The sequence below is a fragment of the Eumetopias jubatus genome, unplaced genomic scaffold (assembly GCF_037043125.1).
Source record: "Eumetopias jubatus isolate StellerSeaLion01/CBP00866 unplaced genomic scaffold, mEumJub1_p1.0 scaffold_8, whole genome shotgun sequence".
Lineage (NCBI taxonomy): Eukaryota > Metazoa > Chordata > Mammalia > Carnivora > Otariidae > Eumetopias > Eumetopias jubatus.
Genome location: NW_028274814.1, coordinates 8,798,547 through 8,815,452, shown reverse-complemented (window position 1 = coordinate 8,815,452; position 16,906 = coordinate 8,798,547). Strand labels below are relative to the sequence as shown.

At 39.8% G+C, this 16,906-nt stretch overlaps 1 protein-coding gene and 1 pseudogene across 3 annotated transcripts in view; one reads left to right on the top strand and one right to left on the bottom strand.

The window, feature by feature from the left end:
- Window positions 1-16,891, bottom strand: part of LOC114203944 (ankyrin repeat domain-containing protein 26-like) — a 112,129-nt gene extending 95,238 nt beyond the window's left edge. For all 3 annotated transcript variants that reach the window (XR_015768747.1, XM_088025465.1, XM_088025464.1), the window contains exon 1: window positions 15,709-16,891. The gene's annotated coding sequence lies outside the window, so the exon portion shown is untranslated. The remainder of the gene's footprint in view (window positions 1-15,708) is intronic.
- LOC148163637 (patched domain-containing protein 3 pseudogene) lies at window positions 5,486-16,233 on the top strand (annotated as a pseudogene).
- Window positions 16,892-16,906: the final 15 nt, after the last annotated feature.

Here is a 16,906-nt window from a genome sequence, read left to right as displayed (position 1 = left end):
ACAACTTCTAGAGGAACACATTAAGAAAAATCACTGCAACCCTCTGTTAAGCAAAAGATATAACACTGAAACCATCATTAATACGAAAAAATTGATATACCGGATTTCATCAAAATAAAAAACTTCTGCTTTTAGAAATAAACTGTTAAGAGAATGACAAGAGGAGCCACAGTCTAAGAAAATATCAGCAAAGCATATATCACGTAATAAGGGGTTCATATGCAGAATATATAAAGAACTCTCAAAATTCAAGAAGAAAAAACAGAAAATGAACAGAAGATTTATACACTTCACTCACACACACTCAAAATACAGCTCAACGGACAGCAAATAAGACACTCAACATCACTGGTCATTAGACAATGCAAATTAAACCACAATGAGACTACCAACACATACATACCTATTGGAACGGTTAATATTTTAAAGTCTGATTGTGCTAAGTATAACAGGTGAGGATGTGGAACAGGAACTTTTATATACTGCTAGTGGAAATGTAAAATGATACGATCACTTTATTAAAACATGGATGGAATAGTTTCCAAACTTAAACATGCATTTACCATATGATCCAGCAATCCTATTACTGGGTATTTACTCTAAAGAAATAAAAATTAATATTCATATAAAATCCTGTACCTAAATTGTTTATACAGGTCTATTCATAACCACCAAGAACTGGAAACAATCCAATATCCTGTAATAAGTGGATGGATAAATCAACTCTGAAACATCCACATGCAATGGAATACAACCCAGCAGTAACAAGAAACAAACTACTGGCATGCAAGAGCTTGGATACAGCTCAAAGGCATTATGCTAAGTGAAAAAAAGTCTGAAAACTTTACAGGATATATTCCATTTATAGGACATTCTCAAAAAGATAAAATTATAGTGATGAAGACTGACCAGTGGCTGCCAGAGGCTAGAGGCAGGGGAAAAGTATGACTAAAAAGACACTAGTTTTTTAGAAGGATGGAACTGCTTAATATCCTTACTGTGGTAATGATTAAATGACTGTATACATTTGTATAATACCTGTTAAAATTCAAAAAACTGTATACCAAAATGAGGGCAATTTATAGAGTTATTAAAAAAAAAAAAACCACACTACCTACTCATATGCTAGGAATATAACAGATCAAAAATATTTTCTAAAAGAATAAATTACCAGAGAACATGTAGTATAAAATTTCTGCTTCTTTCTGATTTACGATTTACTTTCCTACTAAGTCCAAGACCGATTTTGTAAAACTGTTCCATGGGCTTTTGAAGTAATGAGTTCTTCCCTCAAAAGATTTATTGATTGGGTGCCTCGAATGGCCCACTTGGTTAAGCGACCAACTCTTGGTTTCGGCTCAGGTCATGATCTCAGAGTCATGGGATTCGAGCCTTGCGTTAGACTCCGCACTCAGCACAGAGTCCGCTTAAGACTCTCTCTCCCTCTCCCTCTGCCCTTCCCACCCCCCTACCCCGCCCTACCCCCCGGGATCTCTCTCAATGAAATAAATCAATCTTGTTCATTGAGGGGCACCTGGCTGGCTCTGTCAGTAGAACGTGCAACTCCTGATCTTGGAATGGCAAGTTCAAGCCCCAACGTGGGTGTAGGGATTATTTAAAATTAAAAAAAAAAAAAAACAAAAAACAATTTGTTGATTGTGTTATTCTATTTCCCTATGGTCTCATTTGTGATTTTTGGATCTATTTAATTATGAAAGAGATATAACAAATCTCCTAATATAACTGTATCTTCATCAAATTCTCTTGTGTTTTGAACAGGTTTTGCTCTGAAATATACCATCTATGTTTGGTGCCTACTTGTTATGACTGTTACAGCTACTTTGTTAATTAATTGGGCCTTTCATTATTACATACTATCTTATTTCATTATATCCAGTGCATTAACCTTAAATTCTACTTTAAATTACATTAATTACCGCCTCCGCTTTTATACTGTTTGCATTTGCCTGGCCCATCCCTTTATTTTCAACCTTTCATTATGTGCTTTAAAGTACTCCTCAAATCCATCTGACAGTATGAGTTAGTAGAATTGGACCTATTCACATTTAATTAACGGATATATTTTAATTCTGTTACTTCCTTCTTATGTTTAACATTTTTGACATTCTGTTCAAATCTGTGTTTGATTTAATCTTTTTATATCTGTATTACTATGTTGTGATTAAAAGAATACCAAGTTAGAAGTTAGGAGGCTGGGTTTAGTCTCAGCTCTCTTACTGAGGTCTAGCTAGGCAGGAGCTTCACCTCTTTACGTCAGTCTCCCCTTTCTCATCAAGGAATATAAGAATTCCTGCTTTACCCGCTAGTTATTTTGGGGGGAGGGACGGTGGAGAACATCGGGGTAAGGGGACATCAAAAGGAATACTCTAAAAGCCTGAAGGATCCAATAGAGAAATAATTGAGGACCTAGATCCCCAAATCTGAGTGTGCAAACTTTAAAAGTATCAACAATAAAATGTTACCTCTGCTACCTCAGAGGATAGAGTAAATATGTCTTAAGAGAAGGAGGGGTAGCTGGGGGTGAGAAAAGATGTACAAAACCTTATGAAGATGAAAGTCTCAGAGATGAAGAATAACCTGGGAAGCCAGGGCTTGTTGTGATGACTACTTAAAAGGAGACAAACAGTATGATGGTTTTATGGCAGAAAGTAACAGCAAGATAAAAAATGTTTGGAGAGGAAAGAGGGCTGTGGAGAAAGGTCTTGTCAGAAGCGGGCTGAATTCCAAGACTCCCAACTTGGCTTCTGCTGATGGACATGGGGCTGGCAGAGGGTTGGATGGTCTCATTCCAAACCAGTATCATTAATCAATAAATAAGAAATTAAATGACAACAAAACAGCTTGGAAATTAAAAAACACATTCCTAAATCAAAAATTTCAAATGTTCAAAGACAGCAAAACTGAAAATTCAAACTATCCAGAGAGCAATGGAAAAGAAACACACCCTACCAAAACCTATGGGGCACAACGAACTTGTTCTTAGAGGACATCTTTATTAAGGACTAAGGACTAAAAAGAAGGGAACTTAATACTACTCTTAAAAAACTAACAAAATAAACTAAAAGAAAAGTAGGAAGGAGAGAAGGAAAAAAATGAAGCAATTTCTCAAACACTTAAATAAATAGATTCCTCAGGATACCAGAGTGGCTCAGTGGGTGCAGTGTCCAACTCTTGATTTCAACTCAGGTCATTGTATCAGGGTTGAGAGATAAAGCTCTGTGTCAGGCTCTGCACTGAGCATGGAGCCTGCCTGAGATTCTCTCCCTCTCCCTCTGCTCCTCCCCCCACTCGCACATGCGTGCTCTCTCTCTCTCTGGAATAAATAAATAACATCTTAAACAAAAAAGCAGAGAAATCATTTTAAATTTTAATTTAAACAAATAAATTTTCTAATTTTTTATTTGAAAAACTTTTACTCAAAGCACTCTTTACTCTCAAAGGTCACCTAAAACAAAGTAAATTAAAAAATAAAAAACTTTAAAAAATAAACACTTTAACATGAAGCAAATTTTGCCTGTTTAATCAGCTTATATAAAATCAGTGTAACTAATTTCTACAAGGATCTAATCTCCATGCTTAAATTTCAATCAGTTCTATCTATGCAGCTGATTAAGTACCATCATAAGGCCTTGCCATGAGCAGAAAAAGAAACCTGACGCCTTTTGTTTTTCCAAACACCCCCTCGCAGGAAACAAACAAAAAACCCGGTCAAAATATTCTTACAATTTTGTGTGTGTGTGTATTTATTTTGATGTCAGAAATATTAAATATTTGTTGTCTCATTCTGAGATTCAAATATACATATGCTGAATCTCCTTTTCTGATTTCTTTTTTAAAGATTTTATTTATTTATTTGACAGAGAGAGACAGCGAGAGAGGGAACACAAGCAGGGAGAGCGGGAGAGGGAGAAGCAGGCTTCCCGCGGAGCAGGGATCCTGATGCGGGGCTCGATCCCAGGACCCTGGGATCATGACCTGAGCCAAAGGCAGATGCTGAACGACTGAGCCACCCAGGCGCCCCTCCACATCATTTTTTCTAATGTGTTTTAAACATTTTTATTCATTTTGGTAAATTCTACCCACTTTTTTCTTTTCTAGCTTCTATTGTCCTTTATTTTGTTTTCCACAGTCTCTACTGTCCCTTGTGATCCTTCTAATTTCGCCCTTCTTTCAGTAATGGTTTTATTTTCTTAACCTTATTTTCCTTTCTGCTCAATTAGCTTACATTGCATTTTCTCATGCAGTCACGCTCTCTCTTCCTGACCTCTTTTATCACTGCTTTGTGCTCTCAGTGGTAAATATTTCCAAAAAGGGTATTAAATTCATAGGGAAACAGCTGGGCATGATTTTCATCTACTTTACAGAAGTAATTTTTCTGTTGAGCATTCATCTGTCCTTTGTTTTGCTGCTACTTTCTTCCTTTTTGATTCTTGAGTGGTAGCAGTAGTGTTTAGCTGAAATCCTTTTGATAATTCATCTTTAAAGGAGGTGAGGTTCTTTTGGACAAGCTATCTGTAAGAGATTCATGCAGAAGGCTATCGTGGTTCCAGTTCTTGACCAGCTAAACTTTGTCTTGATTCAAGGTTTTATATGAGAATCATTTAGGTTTTTTGTTTGTTTGTTTACTTTTCAACAGCCAATGAAGATAGGCAGCCTTGAGGTTTTCACAATGCAAAGACATCTCTTCCCCTACTGCTAGGAGACAAATGTAAAAATGCCTTGTTTGTATGATTCTTTGTTTGACACCTGATATTCTTGCCTTTGTAACTTTCAGCAAATTTAATGCACGATGTGTGAACTTGGTTGACAGGAAGGGAATAGGGTATTTTTTTTTAAAAGAGTTTATTTATTTATCTGTCAGAGAGAGAGAGAGAGAGAGAGCACAAGCACGGGGAGGGGCGGAGGGAGAGGGAGAGGGAGAAGCAGACTCCCTGCTGAACAAGAAGCCCAACACGGGGCTCGATCCCAGGACCCTGGTATCATGACCTGAGCCAAAGACACTTAACCAACTGAGCCACCCAGGCGCCCCAGGGGAATAGGGTATTGTAAAATTTATATTTTGGGTTTCTTTTTTAATTTCTAGATTATTAATCAAATCATTTAATTCTAAAATTAGTATTACTATTATTATTTAAGACAAAGGTAGGTTTTTTTTCAAAGTTATTGGCAAATTAACTTAAACCCTCCCAAATATTTCATGGCAATATGGTGCAGAGATAAAATCGCTTTATTTTATCTCTGCGCCGGAAGAGACAAACACTCTTCCACCTTCCCTCTTACCCCAAATCCCTACAAATGACAGGGAAAGAAAAATTAAAATCTGTAACAGTGCCGGAAAGCAAGAGAAAAGAAAAACTCCTGAGCCATTTCTAACAGACAGAAAGGAGATACGACTGGCTGAGGAAAGAACTGCTGCGAACTGGATGCTCTGCAAGTGTCCAGACTCAGAGGCGATGCATGCGAGATGGATGCTAGATGCATGGACCGCCTTCCTCCTACTGCAAAGACCCTCTTCCCCGTGGTCAAGGAGCAAGTCGCTGAGGCATCTGCTCCAGGATGGAGAAGTGACTATGGAGAGTTAAGCTGCCCCTTGCAAATGGTGTCACGCCAGCCAAGCAAAGTGGTCCTCGCTGAGGGTATGGATGCCTAGCGTTCTACATCCGCTAACCCATCCTGTACCTTCTCCCCATCGTGGGAGACAGACCGCGACAAATACTGTACCCACACCCAAAACTGCCAAATATATGAGGAAAATCAGTGCCCATAAAAGAGAGGTACCAAACTTCATTCACACAACTAATACTGAAGGGGAAAAATGCTTAATAGAGCAAACAAAAGGAGGCTTTAATAGAAGTGAAATTAATATCTTCAGAAGAACATCATAACTATGAAAAAAGAACAGGTATTATAAAAATGCAACTTTAGATCTTAAAAATAAAAAATGTTTTTATTATTGCAATAAAATTCAATATATCGGCTGAATGATAGAATGGACACAAGGGAAGAGCAAGTTAATAAGCTGAATACCCAGCCCTAAATGCAGCACAACAGAATGACTGGGTGGGAAGTGTGACATAAAGGTTGAGTGTTGAGAGGGGCGCCTGGGTGGCTAGGTCGGTTAAGCATCTGACTCTTGGTTTCCTCTCAGGTCATGGTCGTGAGATCGAGCCCTGCATCAGGTTCCATGTTCAACACAGAGTCTGCTTAAGATTCCTTTTCTCCCTCTCCCTCTCCCTCTGCCCCTCCCCACTGCTCCCTCTCTCTCTCTCTCTCAAATAAATAAATCTTTAAAAAAAAAGAAAGAAGTTGAGGCTTGAAAGTCCCAGAAAACCTTGAACCCACCAAATAGGAGTTCCAAGGAAAAAGAGAGAGAAAAGGAGTCAAAAAATAATAATAAAAGCAATGACAGGAGAACATCAAAAGAAGTGAGTCTCCAGATTTAAAGGGACTAATAAAAATGAAGCAGGAAGAGAAACAACCATAGATATTAAAGGGGTTCAAAAAAAATCTCCCCAAAATGTGTCACTTTGGCATGTGGACTATTTTAAAATGAAAACAGTCAAGACCCAGCAAACTCAGGAAAAACTTTTACTACTCCCTTAACGACCTGGAAGAATTTAGATAGGGGCCTGGCCCAGAAAGAACTATTACCAGAGATAATTTGTTTTATCTGAAAGACAGGTCTGTATGGCAGGGCAAACACCTAATTCCCAAACATCCAAATAAGCTTGAAAAGTAGAAGGAAATATTTTTCCACCCCAATAATCTGTTCTTATGAAATATTAAAGGAGAAGAATAATCTTAAAAGCCTTCAAAGAAGAAAAATAATTATCTGCAAAGAAGCAAGAATCCAACTGGCGTTAAATTTTATTATAGCAATGCTGGATACAAGAAGTCAATAAAGCAAATTTCCAAAGCAGCAAATGAAAATAATTTGAATCTAATTTAACTTTGAATCTAAACAACTAAAATATCCACCAGTAACAGGATGATTAGATAAGACAGAGTATATTCATATGACGTGCTATGATTCGGCAGTTAAATATAATGCCATCTCTAAGACATATTGTTAGTGAAAAAGCAAGTTACAGAAATATAAATGTCAGTCATGGTTCAACCAGGGGAAACAGAATCAGTAAGAAATATATAATAGATTTATTGCAAAGACTTGGCTTATGCAATTATCAGGGCTGGCTAGGCAAGTTGGAAAATCACAAGGCGGACCTTCAGGAAGGGAGTTATCTACAACTGTCAGGCACAAACTGAAACTGCTGCCCCAAGACAGAATTTCCTCTTCGGGGAAGATTAAGCACTGCTCTTAAGAGCTTTCAAATAACTCAATCAGTTCCACCCAGATTATCTAGGACAATGTCCCTTCCTAATAAGTCAACTGCTTATGGACTTTAATCACATCTACAAAACACCTTCAAAGCAACACCTAGATTAGTGTTTGATGTGATACCTGGGAACTATATAGTCTAGCCAAGTTGACACATAAAACTGACCATCACAACCACATGTATATGAATGTATATACACATTTGTATTGTGATACAGATGCACTATGGGACTGTGTGTGTCTATGTTTGTATGGAGACAGAGTTGAGGAAGGACGCACACCAAATGGTAACAATGAAACAGTAAAAACTGAAAAGGGGGAGTGGTGTAGGGCAAAGAGGAGATTCATTTCTTATTCCTTATAGTTCTGGTGGGGGATGTTGATAAGGAGGGAAACACACACGTCCAGGGACAGGAGGAAGATGAGAAAGCATTGTACCTTCAGTTTAATTTTTCCGTGAACCTAAAATGAATCTAAAAAGTAAATTCTATTCTTTTTTTTAAGATTTTATTTTATTTTTTATTTTTATTTTCATTTTCACTCATTTGACTTTTTTTAGAAAAAGAGAGCATAGCATGCATGAGCAGGGATGGGGAGAGGCAAAGGGAGAGGGAGAGAGAGAATTTTTTTTAAGATTTTATTTATTTGTCAGAGAGAGAAAGGGAGAGAGAGAGCACAAGCAGGGGGAGGGGCAGGCAGAGGGAGAGGGAGAAGCAGGCTCCCCGCGGAGCAGGGAGCCCGATGCGGGACTCGATCCCAGGACCCTGGGATCATGACCTGAGCCAAAGGCAATGCTTAACTGACTGAGCCACCCAAGCGTCCCAGAGAGAGAGAATCTTAACAGGCTGCAAGTCCAGCACGGAGACCAACATGGGGCTTGATCTCACAACCCCAAGATCATGACCTAAGCCAGAATAAGGAGTCAGATGCTTAACTGACTGAGCCACCCAGGCACCCCTAAGATTTTATTTTTAAGTAATCTCTACACCCAACGTGGGGCTTGAATTCACAACCCCGAGATCAAGAGTCCCATGTTCCCCCAACTGAGCCAACTAGGAGCCCTGTTCTTTTTTTTTAATGACAGATTACTTACCAAAAAACCCCCCAAACAACAATCAGGTTGGTAGCAGAGCTCTAATCAGCAAAAATAAATGCCAACAGGTAGCAGGAAAATATCTTTTACATACTAAAGAACTCAGAACCTAGAATTCTATATATAATAAATTATTCAAGAAGGAAAACAATTCAATATATTTTCAAGTATGAAAAAATGAGAGTTTACTCCTCACTGACATTTGTGAAGAAACTGCTGAAGAATATGTATGCATCAGCCATAAAACTGATTCAAAGAATGAAGGAGGAAATTCAATGGTGAGCAAATTCATTTGAAAAACACAGCTAAACTAAATGGAGTATTGAGTGCGAAAAAAATAACCACAGTATGGGGTCCTGGGTGGCTCAGTTGGTTAAGCGTCTAACACTTCATTTTGGCTCAGGTCATGATCTCAGGGTCCTGGGATTGGGCTCCACGTTCAGCAGGGAGCCTGCTTAAGGATTTTCTCTCTCCCTCTCCCTCTGCCTCTCCCCATCCCATTCTCTTTCTCTCTCTAAAATAAAAATAAATAAATCTTTTTTTTTTAAGATTTCATTCATTTGACAGAGAGAGACACGGCAAGAGAGGGAAACCAACAGTTTGAAAAACAGATGGGGCACACAGGAGGGAGAGTGATTTCCTCATATCAGAATGTGGCCCACAGAGAGAAGGATCATGGGAAGACCCCTCCAGGGACAAAGGAATCGGCAGGTGCCATTTCCCTCCCCCTCCCCCCCAGAAAAAACAATGGCCATCTGTGAGAACAAGCGCTGTGTCAATACTTGCTACCTAACTTGTTTGCACCAAGCCCCCAACCCCTTGCTTGGGCAGATCCGCCCTTCCCAGTGCTGCAGGGCCCCTCCCTGAGAAGACCAGGCCACCTGTCCACCACATCTCCAGACCATCACATTTTGCGGGACCTCAGTTCCTGCAGCACCAGGGGCAGGTCTCATTTTCAAGGAGACCACTGCACACCTTGTTAAAATGCACCCCCACCACTGTTGGGGACCAAACACTGCCCACAATAGGCAAGGAGACCCTCTGCAGACAACTGGACGGAAGGAAAAAGAGGCCAAGCCTCAACAGCAGAGCACACACAACACAGAGGAGACAGTCCCTGAAGCCCCAGGGAACAGGGGACACTGCACTGCAAGGCACTACAGGACCTCTTCTTCATAAGGCTACTATTGTTAAGAGCAAGAGAAGCAGCTGATTCTCCTAACACACAGAGACAGACACGGTTAGACAAAATGAGGAGACAGAGAAATATCTCCCAAATGAAAGGACAGTGCAAAACCACAGTAAGAGACTTAAGTGAACTGGATATAATTCTGATAGAGGATTTAACGACCATAAAGATATTCACCAGACTTGAGAAGAGTGGAGGACATCAGTGAGACCCCTTAACACACAGATAAAAAAGAACCAACCAGAGATCAACAAGACAATAAATGAAATTAAAAATATACTTGGTGGAATAAATAGCAGGCTAGATGAAGCAGAGGAATGAATTAATCACCTGGAAGACAGAGGAGTGGAAAGTAACCAAGGTGAGCAAAAGAGAGAAAGAAAATTATGCAAACTGAGAATAGTCCTAAGGAACTCAGTGACTCCATCAAGCATAGTAACATTTGTACTGTAGGGGTCTCAAAAGAATAACAGAAAAGATGGCAGAAATTCTATTTGAAGAAATAATAGCTGAAAACGTCCCTAATTTGGGGAGGGAAACAGATATCCAGATCCAGGAGGCATAGAGAGTGCCCCAAAAACTCAACCCAAGAGGTTGAGATAAAGAAAATATTTTAAAAGCAGCAAGAGAAAAGAAGACAGTCACTTACTAGGGAAAACTCATAAGGCCATCAGCAGACTTTTCAACAGAAACTTTGCAGGCCAGAGGTAGTGACATGATATATTCAAAGAGCCCAGAGGGAAAAATATGCAGTTAAGAATACTCTGTCCAGCAAGACTATCATTCAGATAAAGAGTTTCCCAGACAGGTGTGCCTGGCTGCCTTGGTCAGTTAAGCCTCCAACTCTTGATCTCAGCTCAGGTCTTGATCTCAGGGGTGTGAGTTCAAGCCCCTCATTGGAGTCCATGCTGGGTGTGGAGCCTACTTTAAAACAAACAAACGGAGTTTCCCAGACAAATAAAAACTAAAGGAGTTCATGGCCACTAAACCAGCCCTGCAAGAAATATTAAAGGGGACTTTTTGAGTAGAAGGGAAAGACCATAAGGGAGAATATGAAAAGCAAAAAAACACAAAAGCAGTAAAAATAAATATTTCTGTACAAATCAGTCAAGGGATTCATAAAATGAAAGGATGGAAAATATGACACGACATACCTAAAATGTGGAAGGAGAGGAGAAAAGAATGGGTTTTAACTTAAGTGACCATCAACTTAATATAGACTGCTATATACAGGAGATGTTATATAAAAACCTAATGAGAACCACAAATCAAAAACCACTAATAGATACGCAAAGAATAAAGAGAAAGGAATCCAAGAATATCACGAAAGAAAGCCAAAAAGCAGGAGAGGAAAAGATCAAAGAAAATCTATTGAAAGAACCACAAAATAAGTAACAAAATGGCAATCGATACGGAGATCTATCAATATTTACTTTGAATGTAAATGGACGAAAGGCTCGAATGAAATGACATAGGGTGACAGAGACCCATCTGTATGCTACCTAGAAGAGACTCAATTCAGACAAAAAAACACTGCAGATTCAAAGTGAGGGGATGGAGAAATATTTATCATGAAAATGGAAGTCAAAAGAAAGCTGGGTAGTAATACTTAAATCAGACAAAACAGACTTTAAAACAAAGAATGTAACAAGAGACAAAGAAAGACACTGTATAATAAAGGGACAGTCCAACAAGAGGATATAACAATTGTAAATATTTTTGCACTCAGATCCATAAGTCAGTTAATAAAAAACATAAAGGAAATAACTGATAGTAATACAATAATAGTAGGGGATTTAACACCCCACATACATCGGTGGATGGATAATCCAAGCACAACATCAACAAGGAAACAGTCGCTTTGAACGACACACTGAAGCACATGGATTTAACAGACATTCAGAACATTCCATCCTAAAACAGCAAGAATACCACCTTCTTTTCAAGTGCACAGGGAACATTCTCCAGAAGAGATCACATATTAGGCCACAAAACAAGTCTCAACAAATTCAAAAAAATCGAAGTCAGACCATGCATCTTTTCTGACCACAATGTTATGAAACTAGAAACTAACCACAAGAAAAAGTCTGGAAAGAGCACAGATACATGGAGGTCAAATTACACGCTACTAAACAATGAATGGGTCAACCAAAGAAATGAAAGAAGAAATAAAAAATTTCATAGAAATGAGTGAAAATCAAAACACAATGGTCCAAAATCTTTGGGATGCAGCAAAAGTGGTTCTAAGAGGCAAGGTTATAGCAATACAGGCCTGCCCCAAGGAACAAGAAAAAAATCTCAAATAAACAATCTAACTTTTACCTAAAGGAGCTAGAAAAATAAGACCAAACAACATTCAAACCAGCAAAAGGAAGGAAATAATAAAAATTAGAATAGAAATAAATGATATAGAAACTAAAAAAACAAAAGAACAGGTCAATGAAAGCAGCAGCTGATTCTTTGAAAAGATCAACAAAATTGATAAACCTCTAGCCAGACTCATCAAAAAAAAAAAAAAGAAAGAAAAGAAGAAAGAGAGAGAACCCAAATAAACAAAATCACTAATGAAAGAGGAGAAATTACAACCAACACCACAGAAACACAAATATTTTTAACAGAGTATTATGAAAACCTAAATGCCAACAAATTGAACCATCTAGAAGAAATAAATTCCTAGAAACATATAAATTATCAAAAGTAAAACAAGAAGAAATAGTTAATTTGAACAGACCAATTACCAGCAGTGAAATTGAATCAATAATCAAAAAACTCCCAAAAAACAAAAGTCCAGGACCAGACAGCCTCACAGGCAAATTCTACCGAACATGTAAAAAAGAGTTGATACCTATTCCTCTCAAATATTTCAAAAAAATAGAAAGGAAAGGAAAACTTCCAAATTCATTCTGATGAGGCCAATATCACCCTGATACCAACACCAGAGAAAAATACTACAAAAAAGAGAACACAGGCCAATATCTCTCATGCAAAAGTCCTCAACAAAATATTAGCAAACTGAATCCAACAGTATGTTAATAAAAAAATCATACACCACAATCGAGTGGGATTTATTTTCAGGATGCAAGGGTGGTTCAACAGTCCCCAAACAATCAACATGATATGTCACATCACTGAGAGAAAGGATAAAAACCATATGATCATTTCAATAGATGCAGAAAACCCATTCAACAAAGTACAACATCCATGCATGATAAAAACTCTCTGTTAAGTAGGGCTACAGGGAATATACCTCAACATAATAAAGAACTTATATGAAAAATCCACAGTCAACATCATAATCAACGGTGAAACAACAGAACTACCCTTTGATCCAGTAATTGTACTATTGGGTATTTCCCTCAAAACACAAAAACACTAATTCAAAAGGATACATGCATTCCTATGTTTACTGCAGCATTATTTACAATAGCCAAAATACGGAAGCAGTCCAATGTCCATCAACAGATGAATGGATAAAGAAGTAGTATGAGTGTACACACACACACATGCACACACACACACACAATGGAATATTATTCAGTTATAAAAAGTAATGAAATCTTGCCATTTGCAACAGCATGGATGGAGCTAGAGAGTATAATGTTAAGCAAAGCAAAATAAGTCAGTCAGAGAAATACAAATACCATATGATTTCACTCACAGGTAGAATTTTAGAAACAAAACAAACCAGCAAGGGAAACAAAAAGAGAGGAGAGACAGAGAGAGACAAACCAAGAAAGAGAGTCTTAACTATGAGAATAAACTGATGGTTACCAGTGGGGAGGTGGGTGGTGGGTGAAACAGGTGATGGGGATTAAAGAGTACACTTATCATGGTGGAAAAATAAAATAAAATAAAGAAAAAGAGGAGGGAAAAGAAACAGGTTATTTCTATCTTATATAAACTTTTGCAGAGAATAAAAAAAGAGAGAAAATTACCCTTACAAGGCTTGTTAACCAACTTGGACCATAAAAGAAAATTAGAGGCCAATCTCACCTCAACATGAATGCAGTATTGCTATATAAAAGTTAGCAGATGGAACCCGCATTATATTCTGACATTTAGGGTTTTCAAGCATTTTTCCCCAAGATTAAAAAACAATAATACCATTTGCCACATACATAGATGAAGGAGACTCCATAGGTTCTTCCCAATAGATTAACTCACATGATTTGATAAAAATTTTTTTTTCATGATTTGATAAAAATTTAACTCCATCATGAAAAAGCAACTTTGTAGCAAACTTTCCTTACCTTCATAAAGGTACAAAACTAAAACAAACAAAAAATCCCACTCAGTGGTGAAAATATTTCTAATAATAATAGTCCTTACTGAATTTCATGTTTTAAATAATTTCACGTGTATTCAATAATTTAATCCTAAGAACCCCAATAGCAAGGTATTATCTTCTCCATTTGACAAGTGGAAAATGTGAGAGAGAGGTTAAGTAACTTGCCCCAAATCACACAGGTAGTAAGAGGTAGAGCTGGGATGTGAACCCCACAGAAAAACACAATCACAATTAATGCTAGGTGACTGCCAACTAGGGAAAACATGGCAAGCAATTCTCCTAACTCTAGGAACTGCTCACCACCTGCCTTTCAGTTCCTGCATGTTAAAAGGTAGGTGAGGACTTTCATAAAAAAGGTGACATGAACACAGGGGTCCCTCCATCCTGGGAACTGTGGAACAGACCAAAGATAAACACTCACTTCTCATTCTACATATTGACTGCTAAGCTTTTACAAGGCAAATGTCTATTTTAGCTTTGTAGTTAATAAAAATAATAAAGTGTACCAGGTTCACCTTAGCCAATAACTGTGTTACTGGATGATCCCAGAAAGGTTAGGACGTGTGTGTGTGTGTGTGTGTGTGTGTGTGTGTGTGTGTGTGGACAAAGCAAATTCCCCCAATAAAATATAAGTCTTGTAGAACAGGCACGCATCTTACTCACCTTTAGGAAGTGTTTCTGTGTTAACTAGACTCCCGAGGGCACAGGCATGCCCCAGACAAATTTGGGGCTAGTGAGGCTATGGGTCAAAACACGTGATCCCTGGGTCGCCTAGGTGGCTCAGTCGTTAAGCATCTGCCTTCGGCTCAGGTCATGATCCCAGTGTCCTGCGATCGAGTCCCACATAGGGCTCCTTGCTCAGTGAGGAGCCTGCTTCTCCCTCTCCCTCTACTGCTCCCCCTGCTTGTGCTCACAAATAAATAAAAATCTTAAAAAAAACAAAGAAACACGTGCTCCCCAACCACACCTCCAGGTCCCAGGCGCGAACTTCCGGAAGTCAAACAGACTCCGGTAGAATTTCTCGAGGAAGCCGTTACTCCCCCCAGTAGCTGCGGTCTCATCAGCTGTCCAGTTTGAGGATGTTGCTTTTCCTTGCTGAAAATGAGCCTTAGTCCCTCCACGGTGGTGCCAGACGCCTGGCCCGAGGCGGAGGCGAGGCGGGAAGCAGAGCTGAACTGGGCTTTGGGGCAGAGCGTGCAGTCCCTCGGGCATCCCATTCCCAGTCGGTGTCAGTGCAGGGACGTTCAAGTCTGCCGGCTCCCCGGTCAGAAAATCAGTTGTCGGAGAGACCCCACTGCCACACCAACTGCCTAGAGGCGACCCCCTCCCACGCCTTCGGAAGGCTGGGGTGGGAGGTGGGCTCGCACCCCTGGATCTTCCTGCTGGCACCCATGCTGCTGACGGCCCCTCTGGGCACTGCCTCAATTTACTGGCCCAAGGATTTATTTTTATATTTTTCTTTTTAATTTATTGCAGAGAGAGAAGAGAGAGAGAGAGAGAGAGAGAGAGAGAGAGAGAGAGAGAGCGCGCGCACATGAGACGGGGGAGGGTCAAAGGGAGAGGCAGACTCCCTGCTAAGCAGGGAGCCTAATGTGAGACTCGATCCCGGGACTCCAGGATCATGACCTGAGCCGAAGGCAGTCGCTTAACCAACTGCGCCACCCAGGCGCCCCTGGCCGAAGGATTTAGAAGAAAACCTCGAGAAGTACACCCCCAATGGGAGCCCGGCCAAGGCTGAGCGGCGCTTTGTGCAGGGACATGTTACCGCTGACTCTTACCGCTTCTCCATCTCCAGGAAAAGCACCAAAGTCAATTTCGCCTGTATTCTGGCAGTCTCCAACACGGCCTCACTGCTGGAACAAGAAATTCTAGAGGAAATTGGTAAACTGGACGACATGGTACAGGATCTGTATGTGACAGAGGAAAACGGAACCCAGATCCGCTACAGTCAGGTGTGCACTAAGAACCAGGGCCTCTGCGTGCCCTCCAACCCACTCCTGGCTGCCTGGCAGATGAACAAGAACCTCGACCTGAGACACATCACCTTCCCAATCTTCAACCAAACAGGTCAGCCCATCTACCTGGCCGGCACCATTGGAGGAACCCTTTCAGGCAAGAGGTCGGTAAGGAACCAGTTACTCGTGAAGGCCAAAGCCATGTGGCTTCTGTACTACCTGAAGACTGAGGATGGAGAGATCAACGAGCTTAGCAAGATGTGGTTGATCCATTTCCTGAACCAATTTAGCAACATCGAAACGAGTCTGGCCCTGAAGAAGATCCAGGTACCTGGTGGCTGGGCTTGATAGGGAGGCCAGGAGAAGGTGGGAGGAATAAGGACACTTCTTCCAAGGATCATAGCAGTAGCACTCCCTGATTGAGGGAGTCCTTGGCTTGAAGCTGGGAGTGCTCTACTCTATTTGGTACTTAATCCAGGGTCCAGAGTCCTTAATCTAACACATCAAAGGATGCCACAAATCTTAAATCCTTAGTAATGTTCTGGTGGAAAACACAAATCCTACATCCTCAACGTAGGTCTGTTCCATACAGACATTGACCATCAGGTTTCCTAGTCAAATGACTTTGAAATTCCTACTTTTAGTTAAAGTCTCTGCTGTTTGGGGGAGCCCCCAAAACTTGTTTGGACTTCAGTGAAATAAAAAATAAAATTAAAAAAAAAAAAAACCACCCTTAAGCAGAAGTTCCATGCTGTTTTTGTAAAGAAAACTAGCTTAGCATTTTCCGAGTGATCGCATAGTGCCAGGCACATGCTAACTATTCGGTAACGTTGGGCCAGCAAGCCTACTAGTACTTGTGAATAAACCTGGTCAAAGTGAGACAACTACTGGAAAAAGCCGTTGAATGCTAGATCTTTCCGAAATATCAACGCAATTAAAATAGTAAAAGACAACAACCTAATAAAATCTAGAAAAAGTGACACTTTTCTGTGGCTGTCAATGACTTCACGGTCTCATACAG